We start from the raw sequence: 13125 nt of genomic DNA, 5'->3' as shown, positions 1-13125 counted from the left end.
TGTACATCAGTTTCAGGAAATATGATATGAATAAGCTAAAAGATTATCGCTGTGGAAGGGAAAAGGTTTTATGGTGGATCTGGGGAAGTACTGTATATTGTATATATGAATTTCGGTGATCTAAGACTCTTGTGAAGCTGACATTATGTTGGGATTCACTTTACAGGAAGTTTTGGATCACAGAGTGGTTCAACAATGGCAGCGGAGGAATACTGATATAGGATGTTATTGACAGGATATATATGGCTGACAGGGAGTTTATTCAGGGCATGTGCCCAGGGTATATAGTAATGTCTAGATATACTCATAGTGGAAACAATTAAAAACAACAGCTGGGGGGGTACTGGGCGCCTGGCTGGGGGGTCACTGTTATGGACCCTAGGGAAGGAGCGGCAGTCCCCCAGGGGCAACGGCAAGAACCAGGAAGGAAGGAGGGCCCAACAGTGGGTTCCTGATACTAATGGCTATGCTTTTGAGCCTATACATCTGCAGTAAGAACAAGGCCTAGAGTAGCACTGTGCCTGGGAGTTTCCTCCTGACAGCCTTCATGTTACTCAAATGTGGCCACTCTCACAGCCAAACTCAGCATGTAGATGCAGTGCATTCCCCCCAACGTGGGACATGACACCCGGGGATGAGCCTCCCTGGCACCAAGGGATCACTACCACATACCAGCTGAAGATGCAACTAGAAAATGACCTTGAATTAAAGGTTCGATACGGATCAGCAGAATATCCCTGTCTACATATAATAACATGACTTCAAAATGCTGTTTGACCTAATGTAAGGGGGAAATGGAAAGGAGAAATGAGATTATAAGGCTATGAGTCTCTAAAAAAGAGTCTGGAGGTTGTCGGAAGGAATGCCCTTATGCACAACTGAGCAGAGTCTAAGAGACAGATAAAGTAGATACAACCCCAGGTATTGGTTCTTTTGAGGGATAAAGAGACCCACGGGTTCTATGGTCATGGCAGATGGGGTTCACTGACATGGCAGATGGCCCTTCTTTGGAGCTGGTGTTTCTACATGATGGAATTGGACTCGGAGGGGATCTCTTCCCACAAGACTTGCATGCTACTTTATTGGAATTGTAGTTGGTGCTGGGGTTTAAGATATATTTAGGGGATTTGAATCTCTGGACTGATAATAAGACACCCAGGCCCAGAGCCTCAACAGACTTCAGCTCCTACACTTTGATTTATTGGACTGACCCCACTCAGCTAACATGGAGTTGAAGAAGGTCAACCACCACACCATGGAGCCTAGAGTGTCTACAACTGAAAGCAGGAGGAGTGCATCCAGTATCCATGCGGAATCTAAGCCCCCACTTGACATAGATGTGCAATGGACACACCCAATCCAATGTCCACAGAGAAAATGTGGAATGGGTGTGGGAAGGGTAGCCATGGTGGCTGCTGGGTTTGGGGAATGGGAGGAAGAGATGAGATGTGGAGGCATTTTCGGGACGTGGAGTTGTCCTGGGTGGTGCTTCACGGACAATTACAGGACATTGTCGATCCCCCCAGGGCCCACTGGATGGAACGTGGGAGAGTGTGGGCTATGATATGGACCATTGACTACGGGGTGCAGTGATGTTCAGAGATGTACTTACTGGGTGCAATGGATGTCTCACAATGATGGGAGAGAGTGTTGCTGTGGGGGGAGTGGGGGGTGGGGGCGGTGGGGTTGATTGGGACCTCATATTTTTTGAATGTAATTTGTAAAAATAAATAATTTTAATTAAAAAAATTGCAAAAAAAAGTGCAAAAAAAAATAGGTCTTTTACGACACCAAATTATCCTTACATTTATATAGGCTAACAGGCCTATATAATGTCACAATGAGGATTAAAAAGATGCTTGTTTAAACATCCTCTCTAGGCCTAGGCCCAAATCCTACATGAGATCACTATTTATGTAGCCCTTCAATTTTTCTTAGTGTTTAAGTTAATTACTATAAAGGGAAAATACTGAGAATGCCACTTGGTACTTTGTGGGCATGTTAGTTTCCTTCCTTTATTATTACTTATCTTGCCACAAATCTGTAAGAGCTGGGGCTTGGAAATTATCTGCCATAGAGGTGTTAAGATTTTTGAAACACTTCTTTTTGGAAAATTTATATGAGAAATTTATTTGTACCTCCCCTTCAAATTAATCAAATCTCAACATTTATTAATATATTCCCAGCTTGGGCTATATTTTAAATTAGGTATAAAGAGGGAAGTTAGTGAATAAATTCAAGCTACTCAGAACTAAAAAAAAAAAAAAAAAAAAGTCTGGAAGTGAGAGCCCTCAAATTTTGCTTTTCCTTTTAAAGATGTTTCTGGCTATTCAGGACCCCTTACCCTTCCAAATAAATTTGGTAATTGTGTTTTTAAAATGTCAGTGGAATTTTTATTGGGATTGCATTGAATCTGTATATCAATTTAGGTGGAATTGACATTTTAATGATATTTAGTTTTCCAATCCATGAGCATGGAATGCTATTTTAATTATTTAGGTCTTTTCTGATTTCTTTTAACAATGCATTATAGTTTTCTGAATAAAAGTCCTTTACATCCTGGGTTAAGTTTATTCCTAAATATTTGATTCTTTTACTGGCTAATGGAAATGGAATTTTTCCCCTGACTTCCTCCTCAGATTGAGCATTATGATAGTATAGAAACAGCACTGATTTTTGTGCATTGATCTGTATCCTGATACTTTACTGACATTGGTTTTTTTTTGAAATTTTTTATTTAATTGCATTTTTTAAAAGATACGTAGATCACAAAAAATTGTTACATTAAAAAATATAAGAGGTTCCCATATGCTCCACACCCACCCCACCCCACTCCTCCCACATCAACAACCTCTTTCATCATTGTGTGGCACGTTCATTGCATTTGGTGAATACATTTTGGAGCACTGTTGCACCGCATGGATTATAGTTTACATTGTAGTTTACACTCTCCCCCAGTCCATTCAGTGGATTATGGCAGGCTGTATAACGTCCTGCATCTGTCCCTGCAATATCTAGGACAACTCCAAGTCCCGAAAATGCCCCATCACATCTCTTCTTCCCTCTCCCTGCCCTCAGCAACTACTGTGGTCACTGTCTCAACATCAGTGATACAATTTCTTCAATTGCTAGAGTCACAATAGTTCTATAGTAGAATACCAGTAAGTCCACTCTAATCCATATTTTATTCCTCCACCCTGTGGATCCTGGGATAGTGATGTCCACTCCACCTCTGTATCGAGATCCCACATGGCTGATGGATGGGATTCTCCTGCTTGCAGTTGTAGGCAATCTTGGTTTCCTGGTGTTGTGGTTGACCATCTTCACCTCCCTGTTAGCTGGCCTGGGTAAGTCCAAAGAACCAGAGAGTAGGAGTTGCAACACTGCTGAGGCTCAGGGCCAAGCTTGCACATGGCCAGTCCAGAGATTGAAATCTCCTGAGTATACACCAACCCCAGCATCAACCACAGATTCAGTAAAAGTGACAGAAGAGGCATGTGTAGAAAGGTCACATCCGAGTCCAACACCATCACACTCAGGAACACAAATTACAAAGTAGGGCCCACTGACAAGACACTGAACTCCAGAGCCATCTGCCATGACTGTAGAGCCTGTGTGTCTCTGTAACCCTCAGGAGCACCAGTACCTGGGTTTGCATCTACTTTGGCTATCTCTGGGATCCTGCTGAGACGTACATAAGCACAACCCCTCTGATGACTTCCCAACTCTTTTTTGAATACTCTTAGTCATATAAACTCATTTGTCTTTACCATTTCCCCCTTTTATTCAAGGTCTTTTTCTAGTTGCATCACCGGTTAGTGATTGGTAATAATCCCTTAGCACCAGGGAGGCTCATCCCCAGGAGTCATGCCCCATGCTAGGGGGTAGGTAATGCATTTACATGCTGAGTTTGGCTTAGAGAGTGGCCAGATTTGAGCAGCTTGGAGGCTCTCAGGAGTAACTCTTAGGCACCCTGCATCTCTAGGTCTAGTTCACATTTCAGGCACACAGGCTCATAAGCATAGTCATCATTGGACCATCCTTCTTCACTACTCTTTGCTCTTGTACTTGGGGCCATAAATCTCTCTCAGCACTGCCTTTGTTGCTTCCCATAGGTCCTTTTTTCTTTTCTTAAGATTTATTTTATTTATTTATCCTACCCCCTCTATTGTTTGCACTCACTTTCTGCTCATCTTCTTTTTAGTAGACACTGAGAATCAAACCTGGGACCTCCCAAGTAGGAGAGAGGCACCCAATTACTTGAGCCACCTTTGTTCCCTGTGCCTTGTGTCTCTCATTGTTTCCTTGCAGTGTTTCTCTTCATTGTATCATCTTGCTGCATCATCTTGTTGTGTAAACTTGTTGCATAAGCTTGCTGTCTTGCTTGCTTTCTTTAGGAGGCACCTGGAACCAAACCTGAGATCTCCTGTGTGGTATGTGGGTGCCCAATTGCTTGAACCATACCCACTTTCCCCATAGGTTCTGATATGTTGTGATATCATTTTTATTCATCTTGAGATAATTATTGATTTCTCTTGAAATTTCTTCTTTGGCCCACTGATTATTTAAAATTGTATTGTTTAATATCCATATATTGGTGAATTATCCCTTTTTCTGCCTCTTTTTGATTTCCAATTTTATTCCATTATGATCAGAGAAAGTGTTTTGTAGAATTTTGATCTTGTTAAATTTACTGAGATCACTTTGTGACCCAAGATATGGTCTATCATGGAGAAAGATTCATGAGCACTTGAAAAGAATGTATATCCTGCTGTTTGAAGGTGCACTCTTCTGTATATGTCTATTAGGTTTAGTCCATTTATCATATCATTCAAGCTCTCCCTTTCTTTATTCATCCTTTGCCCAGATGTTCTATCTAGTGCTGAGAGTGGTATATTGATGTCTCAACTATTATTGTAGATGAATATATTTTTCCCTTCAGTTTTGTCACTGTTTGCCTCATGTATTTTATGGCATCCTGGTTAGGTGCATATACATTTATGATTGTTTCTTCCTGGTGAATTTCCCCTTTTATTAACATATAATGTCCTTCATTGTCTCTAATAGCAATTTTACTTTTAAAGTCCAGTTCACTTGATATATGTATACCCCAGCTTTATGTCAGTTATTGCATGCATGGAATATCTTTTTCCAGCCTTTCACTTTCAATCTATTGGTATCCTTGGGCCTAAGTTGAGTGTCTTGTAGACAGGATATAGATATCTCATTTTTGTAATCCATTCTATAACTGTCTTTTCATTGAGGAGTTTAACCATTAATAGTCATTGTTATTACTGTAAAGGCAGGGCACCCATTTTGACATTTGGGTTTTATCTGTCATATTTTATTTTCACCACTCCTTTGACATTTTTAGTTACTGTTACTGATAAAATCTTCATTTCTAGACTCTCTTCCAAGCCTCTCTCTCCTGCCACTTCTTTTCAAGCTGTAACACTTCCTTTAGTATTTCCTGAAAAGCCAGTCTCTTTGTTATAAACTATCTCTGTTTCTGTATATCTGTGAATATTCTAAACTCACCCTCATTTTTTGAAAGACAATGCTCTGGATTTAAGATTCTTGGTTGGCAGTTTTTCTCTTTTAGTATCTTAAATATCAGACCATAGCCTTTTTGCTTCCATGGTTTCTGATGAGAAATCAGCACTTAATCTTATTGGGTATTCTTTATATATTATGCATTGCATTTCTCTTGCTGCTCTCAGAATTCTCTCTTTATCTTTGGCACTTGACATTCTGATTAGTATGTGTCTTGGAGTTGGTCTATTTGGATTTAATTGGATGGGAATATGTTGTGCCTCTTGGGCACAGATATCTATGTCCTTCAATAGGGTTGGGAAATTTTCTACCATTATTTCTTCAATTATTCCTTCTGCCCCATTTACCTTCTTTTCTCCTTCTGGGACACCCATGACATGTATGTTTGCATGTTTCTTGCTGTCATTTAGTTCCCTGAGACCCTGTTCAGTTTTTTTCTTCTTTTCTTCATCTGTTCTTTTGTATGTTCACTTTTGGAGGCCATGTCTTCAAGCTCACCAATCTTTTCTTCTGCCTCCTCAAATATGCTGTTATAATCCTCCAGTGAATTTTAAATTTCATTTATTGCACCTTTCATTCCCATAAGATCTGCTATTTTTCTATGTATGCTTTCAAATTAATTTTTGTGCTCACCTAGTGTCTTCTTAATATCCTTAGTCTCTTTAGGCATCTCATTGAATTTATTAAGGGGATTTGTTTGAACATCAATGATTAGTTGATTAGTTGAGACTCCTTTATGTCATCTGGAGGCTTATCTTGTTCCTTTAACTGGGCCATATCTTACAGTTTCTTGATATGGGTTGTAATTTTTTGTTGGTGTCTTGGCATCTTAGTTACTAGATATATTTATTCTGGGTGAAGTTTCTCTCTTTAGTTTAGGATTTTCTTGCCTTTTCTCCCTTGCTGGTTGTATTATAGGAGCTGAGGATATATTTGGTGATGTAAGCTGGGGAGGCTGAAGCTGCCCATGTTGCCCCAGGAATTGATGAAGCTTCTCCCACCTTTCTCCTCTGCCAGGTGTGGGGACATATTTGCAGCCATGTGTAATAATCCAAATTGTGCAGGACAAGGCTATCTGTAGCTGCCCAGAAAGAATGATGAAGCTTCATACCCTTCCTCCCCTACCTGGAACAGGGATGGTGCTGCACATGTGGGCAGCAATCTATTCTGTGCCAGTCTAAACTGACCACAGTTGCCCAGGTAGACTGACATAGCATCACCCCCCTCCCTGCCAGGGGTGGGGATGGATCCTCTGGAGTATTCAATAATCTAATCCATGTGAATGAAATACACCAGGAGTTGCCCTGAGAGGGTGAGGGAGTACTGTCCCTTCTGCCCTTTATGGGGTGAGAACAGAACCCCCAATGTCCAACAGTTCAGTCCCTGTAGGCTGAAAGTGCCTGTCATTGCCCAAAGAGGCTGAGGAAACACTAGATCCTCCTGTAGCAGTTTGATATTTTTGATGAATTCCAAAAAGAAATATTGGGTTATGTTTGTAAACTGATCTTTTCCTCTGGGCATATTAGATTATATTGGATTCATAGGTTTACTTGATTAAGTAATTATGTAAACCTTTTGTCCCAGTAGGGCATTGAGTCTCTACCCTTTGATGGGTGGGGACTCACAAAAAAAAGGCATGGTGAAGGACAGAGGGATTTTTGATGTTGGAGTTTTGATGTTGGAGTTTGATGCTGAAGTCTTAAACTGGAGCCCCAGGGACTAAGATCATAGAGGAAACAGAAGTAAGTCCAGGAAAAGAGAAACTCTGAACCCAGGAAAAAGAAGCCTGAGGAAGGGAGGAACCCAGGAAGCCTGAACCCTTGCAGATGCTGGCAGCCATCTTGCTCCAACACATGGAAATAGACTTTGGTAAGGGAAATAACTTATGCTTTAGGACCTGGTATTTGTCAGCTCCTACCCCAAATAAATAAATACCCTTTATAAAAACCAACCAATTTCTGGTATTTTGCATCAGCACCCCTTTGGCTGACTAATACAATATCTCAAGGACAAGAAACATGACAAGAACTATACCAGGGAAAATCATAATAAAATTGCTTGAAACTAGTGAAAAAAAAAAAAAGAAATTCCTAAAAGTAGCCAAAGAACAAAATCACATTAACATACAAAGGATAAAAGATAGGAAGAGAATATATTTCACTCTAAGCAAGATGAGGGTTGAGTAACATCCTTAATAAATTGAAAGAAAAAAACCTATCTAGACTTTTATACCCTTTTTAAAATGAAGACAAAATAAACATTTTTTGAAGCATACGAAAGATGAAAAAAATTCATCAACAGCAGGCACTCATTATAATAAATATTAAAGACATCCTTCAGGCAGAGGGAAAATGATAACAGACCGAAACCTAGATCTACATAGGAAGGAAGTGCAACAGAAACGGTAACTATGTGGCTAAATATATATAAGATTTTTCTACTTTTCAAGGCTACTTTTTAAAGGCTGCTTAAGCAATAATAATAATATATTGCAATGTTTATAAGATATGTAAAAATAAAATGTATGAAATGATAACATGGAAGATGGAGAGGAGAAATGGAAAATTTATATTGAAAAGATTTTATACTATACATGAAGTGTTACAATATCACTTGAAGGTAGATTGTGATAATTAAGGATACATACAACAAATCCTAAAGCAACCACTAGTAAATCAAGACAAAATGTTATACCTTCTAAGCCAATAAGTGAGATAAAATAAAATAGTATAAAGCACTTTATAGGAAAATCAGCAATATGGCAGTAGAGTAAGGAGCTCCTAGAGTCACCTCCTGCTACAGGGCAGTTAGTAAACACCCAAAGCTATGTGGAGCTATCTGAAGCACCTGTTAGGGGCCTTCAGGAGGCCAGAAGAGCATCCTGCAACATACTTGAAGGAATGGAAGGAGGAAACTGCACATCTGCAGAGAAGATTCATAAGTAGAGTGCTCCATGCTTCAGAGGCTAGTGCCCATCCTCCACTAGAGGCACAAGCTGCCTCAGGAGCTGTTCTACAGCTAGAATTGAAAACTCCACTTCCCAAAAATGGGGGAGGAAGAGATGATTGGGTACCAATTCAGCTACTGATGAGTAAATTCAGTGGGCTAAAGTATAATCCTAAGAAAAGCTAAAGTTTGAGCTTCTCCAAGTCAGAAAGAGGACAGTGGCTGTCATCTTAACTCTGTGCCTGGCACAAGGGGCAGTGGGGCAGACTGAAAATCCCCGTGCTGGGGGCAACCAGCTTCTTTCCATCCAGATCAGATTGCAGCTCTAGCATAGCCCCAACCCCACTTCCAGTAGGGAGGAAGCTGGGGGAACTGCACCAGCCTCTCTGGGAAATTACCAGCCAAGCTGCAGAGGCCAGTGATTGTCCTACTCTGGCAGTGCAAGCTGCCCCTGGAGCTATTCTGTGCCTAGAATTGGAAGCTCCATTTCCCCAAAACAGGGGAGGAGACAGTTGGCTACCAATTTTGGCTACTGATTAGTAGACTCAGCTGGCTAAGGTATAACCCTAGGAACAGGTGGGGTGTGAATCTGTCCAAGTCAGAAAGAGGCCAGTGGCTGCCATTTTGGCTCCACCCCCAGCATGAAGGGAAGCCAAGCTAACCAAAAATCACAGTGATGGTAGGAACTGGTCTCTTTCACCCAGATCAGCCTGCAGTCCTAGCCAAGGCTTCAGCCCTACCCCTCTCATGGAGGAGGCTGGTGGACCCTGCACCAGCCTATCCAGGTAACTGAAGATACCTTTGGCTGGCACAGACTGAATAATCAGAAGTCTACTGGGGCAACTGTGGTCATCTTGGACCACACTGCATGAATATCTGTCCACAACTGCAGCTCCATCCCCACCTTGGGCTGGGGAGAAAGGGGTATGAAGCTTCATCAGTCTCCCTGGGCAACAACACTCTATGACTGCATAAACTGAATTACCACACAGCTGTGACTCTGTCCCTACCCCTGGCAAATGAGAAAGTTGGGAGAAACTTCATTGGTCCCTGGGGCAAAGAGGGCAGCTTGAGCCTCCACAGCTTATAGCACCAACTACATCCTTTGCTCTGACTGCACAACCTGCAAGGGAGAAAGGGCAGGAAGCCCTAAACTAAAGAGAAAAACTGTATCAAGAATAAATACTCTAGTAAGCCAGATGCCAAACACCAACAAAAAATTACAATCCACACCTAGAAATAGGGAGATATGGTCCAGGTAAAGGAACAAGATAAGACTCCAGATGACATGAAGTTGAGACAACTAATCATACCACAGTCTCCTTAATAAATTTAGTGAGATGGTTAAAGAGATTAAGGATATTAAGAAGGCACTGGATGAGCACAAAGAATTTGAAAGCATACATAGAAAATTAGCAGATCTTATGGGAATGAAAGGTGCAATAAATGACTCAATCCTTGAGTTAGCACTTAAAATATTAAAATATACAGTGTGCAACAAAAGAGTACAAGACAGGGAAGCAGATGTGGCTCACGTGATGAAGCCTCTTCCTACCATATGGGACAAGCTGAATTCAAACCCTGGGGCCTCCTGGTGAAAAAGAAGAAGAGAAAGTGTGCCTGCATGGTGAGCCAGTGCCTGTGTGGAGAGCTGAGTGCCCATGTGGGTGCCTGCACTGTGAGCCAAATGCCTGCATGGTGAGCAGAGGGCTTGCACAAGTGCCTGTGTGGTGAGCCAAGTGCCCATATGAATGCCCATGAGGTAAGCCAGTGCCTTTGTGGCAAGCAGTGCCTGTGCAATGAGCCAAGTTCCCACGAGTGCCCATGTGGTGAGATGAGTGCTGCTTGGTGAGCAGAGTGCCCACATGAGTACCTGCATGGAGAGCCAGTGCCTGCACAGTGAGCCAATGCTGATTTGGTGAGCCAGTGCCTGTGCAAGTGAGTCATGCAGCAAGATGATGATGCAACAAAAGAGAGACAAATGGGAGAGTCAAGCTTCTGCACATGCTGCCGCTGGCTGGTACTCTCCCAGAGCGTCTGGCTGGCCCGTTCCTTCTCCACACTGGCTGTGTGTGTGTGTGTGTGGGCGGGGGATTCCCCCGCACTGCAGCCTCTGGGGCAGCGGCAGAGGGGGGGTGGAAAGAGGGGGAAGGGGGCCGCCGGGGCCATAAGTGCCTCAGCGACCCAGGGAGACTGAGGCGGCATCGTGGGGCTGAGCGCTGCACTGGCCGCAAGCCCGAACGCTGAGCCCCACGGGCGGTGCCTCCTGCTGGCCCCACCCAGCCAGGCCAAGGAGGCCAGGGCCGAGGTGGAGGAGCTGAGCCTGGACAACTTCTTCACCAAGAGGGACAAGAAGAAGAAGAAGGAGCGGAGCAGCTGGGTGGCAGGCATGGCGGCGATGGCAGGATGGGCGTGGGGGCCATGGGCCCCAGGGTCGCCACCAAGGCCGTGACCAGGGATGAAGATGAGTGGAAAGAATTTGAGCAAAAGGAGGTTGATTACAGCAGCCTTCGAGTTCAGGCAATGCAAATAAGTGAAAAGGAAGAAGATAATAATGAAAAGAGAGAAGATCCAGGTGATAACTGGGAAGAAGGTGGAGGTGGTGGTAGTGGTGTAGAAAAATCTTCAAAAATCTTAATCTTTCTGGAATAAAACAGCTCTGGTACAAGCACCTCCTGCTCCAGTAATTGTTACAGAAACCCCAGAACTTGCGATGACTAGAGGTGTGTATAGGCCTCCCGGGGCCAGGTTAACCATAACAAGGAAAACACCACAAGGACCACCAGAAATACACAGCATTACACAGTTCCCATCCCTGCAGTCCACTGCCAAGCATGTAGAAAGCTGGAAATACTGAGCCTTCATCAGGGTTGACTACCTCAGATTTGCTGCACTCACTTGTGGACTTCACGTGGATCACATCTTCTGGATAAGAAGGTTACGGCTATTAAGCGTCCATATGAAACTTGAAACCAGCTCTACTGGATTCCTAACAAATCCTGCAGAAAGTCAGCCATCTGGGTTCTGATCTGCTGTAAAAGATGAAGATTTAAGTGATCTTAATTAACCTGTCCTGTGCCCCACCCGTAAGGAACACTCTTTGTAGTAGGCTGTGGCTGTGTTAGACTTCCTGGAACATGCCTCTCTAAAGAACTGATGTGTTCAGATAATCTGTGTAGGACTGTGATTTATAATTTAAGCCTTTAGTTGTATTCTGAGGTAAGCACAAATTAAATTAAACCAAGCCTGGGTCCACCAAGTGGGAAAAGGGGGTTGGGGTAGGTAATAATCTTATTTCGTTTAGTAATTTTTATTTGGGCAGTGCTTTTTCTATTTTCCACAATAAGGCTTTTTTTTTGCTTTGACGTGGAATTAGTTCCTTGACAGAGCATATTGCTGGGTTTAGTAACCTAAAATATGCATTAGGATTGTGAAATGTCTCGTGAATTTGCCAACCTCTAGAATGGAACCAAATAGCCTTTGGTGTAAAGGACAGTGGCTGCCAGGGGTCTCTACTTCAGGTACTGCTAAAAGTGTCTAATCAGGTCTAAACTGTTCAGTAAATGGCAGTGGAAACAGTATCTAGCAGGTTTCTGCTCATGCTAAAGAATTCAGTGACCTGTTCACATAAATACAAAGAAAGCAGCATGAGCAGAACCTTGCCTAAAACCCTTTTTAAGTTCCATGGATCTTGTGTCATCTTTGACAAGAATTCCAGGTATCATACTTGTGCCCACATTTTAAAAGTATTGGGGGGGGGGGTGGCGAGGCAAGATGGTGGCTGAGTGAGCATACCTGATAATCTCTCCTGCAAAGAAGCAGCTGGGCAGTGTTGAAATTCTTTGGGACCAGGCTGTTTTGGGATTTTGCAGGGCAGGAGGTGTCTGGACATCAATTTGGTGGGAAGGAAACAGAGAAAATTCGTGTATAAGATAAAATAGAGGCTCTATTACACGGAGGTGGGAGCTGCTCATGGGATGCTCCCTCCTGCAGTGGGCAGAGCTGCGGCTTCGGTGTGGTGGCAGCGATTCCTGGAGGCTCTGCGGTACTGGGGAATTCATAAGCCCTGAGCGGGCTATTGGGGGGCTAACAGGGCAGGAGGCCTTCGCAGACCAATTTGGGGAGACAAACGGGAGTTTTATTGCAAGGCGGGGAATTTTTGATTGCAGACACAAATAATAGCACTTCCGGCTAGAGCCCCGCCCCCCAAGGCCGGATGCTGATCTGCAGCAGACTTAAATTGTTCACAATAAAGAGACATCACCAGGAGACTGTTTCAGGGACTGGCAGGGTGGGAGATGTCTGGAAGCCGATTAGGGGAATATTTTGCGAAGCGTGGGAATTTCGGTTTTGGACTCTGTTATCAGCGTTTCTGGCTGGAGCTGCATCCCCGGGCCTGGCTACTGATCTGTGACATGAAATTGGCTGCAGTGTAGTGGTGCCCCCAGGAGGCCGTTCTAGGGGCTTACAGGGTAAGAGGTGTCCTGAAGTCGAATTGGTGATACAGCCACAGAAGAGACCCGAGTGAGTAAGTGAATTGCGGGGTTCAGAGTTTGCGGATGTGACCTCTCCCATAGGACTGGCACCCAGCTGCGGGGATCCCTGAAGGCTGTGTTGCACTGCGGT

General features: G+C 43.3%; 1 pseudogene; it reads left to right on the top strand.

Annotated features, from left to right (window-relative positions):
• Positions 1 to 11670, top strand: part of LOC101439965 (protein CDV3 homolog pseudogene) — a 53111-nt pseudogene extending 41441 nt beyond the window's left edge.
• Positions 11671 to 13125: the final 1455 nt, after the last annotated feature.

Source organism: Dasypus novemcinctus, chromosome 9 (assembly GCF_030445035.2).
Source record: "Dasypus novemcinctus isolate mDasNov1 chromosome 9, mDasNov1.1.hap2, whole genome shotgun sequence".
In the NCBI taxonomy this organism is placed as follows: domain Eukaryota; kingdom Metazoa; phylum Chordata; class Mammalia; order Cingulata; family Dasypodidae; genus Dasypus; species Dasypus novemcinctus.
The sequence above is the reverse complement of the archived record's forward strand: the minus strand, read 5'-3'. Positions and strand labels throughout refer to the sequence as shown.